Raw genomic sequence first — 5,303 nt, 5'->3', positions numbered from 1 at the left:
AGATTATCCCATGTCAGAATCTTGCCCTGTTGAACCAGCCACTGAAACAATTTGATTTTCATCCAATGAGGACTAGTCCAGAGTTCTTTCCAAGTCTTATCAGTGCTTGGGAGGTTGAGTCCTGTGTCTATTCGCTTGGCTTCCTTAAGGTTGAAGAGACCGGCCTTGTTCTTTCCCCATCTTAATTGATCATCCAAGGTTGAGGTTAAGATTTTCCTTTTTTCCAGAAGACCATTAAGGGCTGTAGCTTGAGTGTTCAGCCTGCCTACATCACTGTAAACTGGCAGTTTCCAGATTCGCCATTTCCCATTGTTTCTTGAATGATCCCAATAGTCACTTACCCTTCTTAAACCTTTGTTACTGGTATCTGTTTGAATATCTACTAATTCCTCACTTCAGAGATTGTCCTCCTGCTGCCAATTATCCTCCCAGAACCAGGCCAGATCTCCATTTCTGATCTCCCAGAAACTATGTTTTTGGACTAGAGCCCTGTTCTCCCAGGCCCTATTCCAAATTTGTGAACCCTTTATTTGTCCTGTCATTCTTATTAGGTTCTTTTCCTGCCAATCCATTGCATACTTTTGCTTCCAAAGTTTTTCCCAGGGGGCCTGTATTTCCTTTAGCCATCTCCACCAGATTTTGGCAGACCCAGGCCACCATGGGATTTTGGCTTACACACCCTTTCCCATGCCACCAAGGCCCATTTCTTCTTTTCTTCCCCTTTTCCCCAGAGGAAGTCTCTTTGGATATTTCGAATCTGAGTGATGACTCCAGTGGGTGCCGGAATGGCTGATAACATATAGATGGGGATGGATTGTAGAACAACCTTAGTAAGAACTAGCCTTCCTGCTAGATTTAGGGCTCTGTTTGTCCATTTACTGATTTTATCTTTTAGTTTATTTATAACTGGCTCCCAGCTATCCTTGTGTGACAATTTATCAATGAGGGGAACTCCCAGGTACTTTGAGGGTAATAACTCTCTTTGAAAGCCCAAAATTCTGGAAAGATTTCTTTGAATCGATATGTCTGTATTGAAAAAGAAAATTTTTGATTTAGAGAGACTTACCTCTGTGCTCACTGCCATGGCAAACTCACACAGAATCTTCTTGAAAGCTTTGGCTTCCTTGACTGTAGGTATGCCTTGAAGCATAGTGTCATCAACAAATTGCTGATGTGTCACCGTGTCCCTTCCTTGAGTGAGCCTTAACCCTTGAATTCTTCCTTCCTCCTTGGCAGCTCTGATTTCTCTTCCTAACCCTTCCATCATTAAAATGAAAAGGAAAGGAGAAAGAGGATCACCTTGCCTTAGGCCTCTGGTGGGCTTGAAGGTTTTGGAGGGAGCGCCATTGAGAAGGATTGAACAGCTGGCTGTGGTAACAAGTGCCATGACCCATTTAATCCAATTGTAATCAAAGCCATAGGCTTTTAGTATTGCTCTTATGTACGTCCAGCTAAGTTTATCATAGGATTTTGTGATATCCAGTTGAATAATCATGCCTGCCTGTTTATTGGTAATGAGTGAATGGACCACCTCATGAGCTTGAATTATATTGTCCAGAATTTGTCTTCCTTCCACATAGCCCATTTGCTCCTCTGACACTAGGGTTGGGAGGAGTGGTTTGAGACGGTTGGAAATTACCTTTGATATTATTTTGTACACCACATTGCATAATGCTATAGGCCTAAATCTATCTGGGGAGGTAGCCTTTTCCTGTTTGGGAATTAAGGCTATAAAAGATTCATTTAAAGCCTTCAAGATTGTTTTATCTCTTCTCGAGTCTTCCACAACCTCCAGAATATCATGTTTTACAATTCTCCAGCATGTTTTGAAAAAGTCCACATTGAACCCATCCGGGCCTGGTGCTTTTCCATTGTGCATCTCTGTAATGACTTCCTCCAGTTCCTCCTCTGATACTGGTCTGTTGAGATTATGATTGTCTTCTCTGGAAACCAATTTAGGAATGTACTGTGTAAATATTTTTATATACAGAGATCTATCTTCATTGGTTTCCTCTGCAATTCTTTGAAAATGCTGGACAAGAACCTCTTCCATCTCTTCATGAGTGTTCCTTTCTATTCCCTGATGATTAGTAAGTTTCACAATTCTATTGTTGTTTCTGTGAGCTATGGTGGATCTGTGAAAGAATTTGGTGTTTCTCTCCCCTTCCTTAATCCATTGTATTCTAGATTTCTGTCTCCAGAATATTTCCTCTTGTAGACATCTGTTTTCCCATTCATGCTGAAGTCCTTCTGCCATCTCTTTCCTTTCATCTGTATATCCTTCTGTGATAAGAATTTGGTTTATTTCCTTTAGTTTCTTAGCCACTTCTCCCTTAGCTTTGAAGATATTACCAAATTCATTTTTATTCCACTCTTTGAGTCTGCTTTTGATATGTTTGAGCCTACAATGTAGAAGGAACATCTTTGTGCCTTTAAGGTGCAGCTCCTCTTTCCACCATTTTTCAATGTTTGTTTGGAAATTTGAGTGTGTGAGCCAAGCATTCTCGAACCTGAAGGGGCTATTCCTCAGTTTACCAAATAGAGAGGCTTCCAACTATATGGGCCAGTGATCTGAACCACCAAAGGGTAGGATGAGTGCATTCAGACAACCTCCCCTTAATAGGAGTTCTTCTGAAATAATAAATCTATCCAATTTTGAGGCTACTTGGGTAGAGCCCCCCTCTTGTTATTCCAAGTGAAAATTCCATTGTTGGTTTCCAAATCTACCAGGTTCATATTGGTGAGGAATTGTTGGAAGGTAGCTGCATCTCTACCAAGCATTCTGGTTCCCCCTTTCTTCTCTGATAGTGACTTAATCATGTTAAAATCACCCCCTAAAATCCATGGTAAAGCTGGGTATCGTTTCTTTATATCCTCCAGTGTAGTGAGGAGTTGGATTTTGTCATCCATTGGTTGAGGACCATAGATATTGGTTATCATGTAACATTGTCTGTCACCCACTGGTTGGATGATCAAGGAAAGGTGGTGTCTGGATGCTTCCGCATCAAGCATACCAAATTTCAGTGGATCCCAAAGAGTGAGAATTCCCCCAGCAGATTTGTTTGCCTTGACCTCAATGTATTCATATTTCTTTAACCATTTTCTATGTTTTTCTCTGATCTTCTCCACTGAGCATTTTGTTTCCTGTATGAACACTATGTCAGGTTTTTCCTCTCTGATCCTATTGCTTAAATTCCTCTGTTTTCTTCTACTCCCCAATCCTCTAATGTTCCAGGTTGTGATTTTCATTGATATGGGTTTTGAATGAGTAACTGGACAGGTCTTTCATCCTACCTGAGTCAATCATGAGTTTACCACATTCCAACAACAATTCCTTCTGTCTCTTCCTCCCTCTCTTCTTGCCTGGGTTTTTTGTCAGTTTTCCAGTTATTAACCCTATTGAGGAAGCTCCTTTACTTTCCTGGTTATCATGTCCTCTTTTGACTCCTACAGCAATTTGTTGTGACTTGTTGAGGAACATCTGTTGTACCTTGTCAACTTCCTCCTGAGGTATGGAGTTTATTCCTTGTTTTCCTCCTTGTTCTAGAAACTTTTCCAACTCTAGGTTCTCCCTTTCCAGGATCTCCTGTAAGTCCTGGTCCTCTATGCCACTTTCACTTTGAGTCATTTCATGGTCTTTTTCTATTTCCATGTTGCTCAAAGGTTCCTCCATGTATTCATTCTGTACCTGTGTAAACTCCATGCTCATCTCTTTTCCTTTCCCTTTTTCTGCCTGATTCTCTATACTCTCATGATCACCCTCCTCTGTTTCTCTTTCCTCTAAGATCTCAAAATGTTATGACATTTTGTTGTGTTCTCATTATCAGTAGGGTTCTTTTGTGTCTTCCTTCCCCCTCCTTTCCCTCTTCCTACCACTTTGGTGAAACCTGAATTATCTTTCTTTTTACTGATGTTTGGGTGTTCCTCCTTTTTGTTAAGAGGACAATCTCTGGATAGGTGTCCATGCTCATGACATCTACGACATCTAAACGGGATATGCTCATAGTCTACTATTTGCACCCATTCATCGTCATAGACTTCTAGAATGACCTCGTCTGGAAGAGCTCCTGATAGGTCCATCTCCACACAAATGCGGGCATAGGAGGTATACTTTCCTCGCAGAGTTGCCTCTGAGATCTTTAAAAAATGTCCTAATTTATTGCCTATAGCTTTTAAAGACTCTGGCATCCAATAATCTAAAGGTAAGGAGTAGGTCTGATCCATACCGGTACCGAGGTGAAGGTTTCTCTTTCTGGCACAAAGTTCCTTGTCCATGGCCGCATGTAGAGACCAGCTGCTGCAAAGAAGTATGGTCCTCCTTCAAAGATCCTATCTCTATCCTCCATGCTTGTGAACACCACTGTGAAAAAGCCTTTGGATCCAAGATGTATATTTATCTCCCCCTTCGGTTTCCAGTTGTATCTTATCCATGTGTACAACACCTTCTCCGATGGCCAGATTCCCATAAACTTGCATATGATGGCATAGTTTGTCATGTGATCCCTATGCTCTTGCAGAGCTGGGTCATTCAAAACTACCCGCGGTTTAGTATAGGTTTTGGGTTTACAGGGCCCCACCTTGGTTCTGGTCCCTGTCCCCTGACCTTTGTTTGCCACTTTCTCCTCCTGTCGCTCTTCCTCATGGGTCCCTAGCTCTGCATGGGTTTTGCTACCTTCTGCCTGCTGCGCTTCAGTGTTTTTTGTCTTGATCTCCAAGAAGTTTGGATGCTTATTCTTGTACCCTACTCTTCCTCTATTTGAGACTATGTTACTGTAGGAGGGAGTGGAACTCCCTCCTCCCTGCACCTCCATGGTCGCCTGTTACCCTCTGTCACTTTCTCTGTCAAACCCTAGAACTGTTATTATTATGAAGGAATCTAATAATATTTTAAATTATTAATGTTATTATTAATTATAAAAATATTAATATATAGATTAAACATATATAAATTTAAATTAATATGTAATAATATTTTCACCATGGAAATTTACTTCTACTTTACTATAGAGATTCTTAACTTATAGATAGGTCTTGTTAGGATTAATAGCATGAGTTACCAATACCATACTCTCAAAAAACCATAACTCATTTCATAGTACAAATATTGTATATATATTTCATTTTAATTTAATTGAAAAGAAAAAATGACATAACTACCTTTGAGATAAATCTCAACACTTTATTCCTAACTACTACTAAGAATATTTGGTGAATATTTAGTAAAGTTAAATGCTATTATCCATCTATTAATTATTGATAATTATGTCTATGGGTGTCTCTAGTTTGGAACAAAGCTTCCATAA

The sequence above is a fragment of the Pinus tabuliformis genome, chromosome 9 (genome assembly GCF_031772625.1).
Source record: "Pinus tabuliformis cultivar Carrire ecotype Pingquan chromosome 9, CPIR1, whole genome shotgun sequence".
Lineage (NCBI taxonomy): Eukaryota > Viridiplantae > Streptophyta > Pinopsida > Pinales > Pinaceae > Pinus > Pinus tabuliformis.
The sequence above is the reverse complement of the archived record's forward strand: the minus strand, read 5'-3'. Positions refer to the sequence as shown.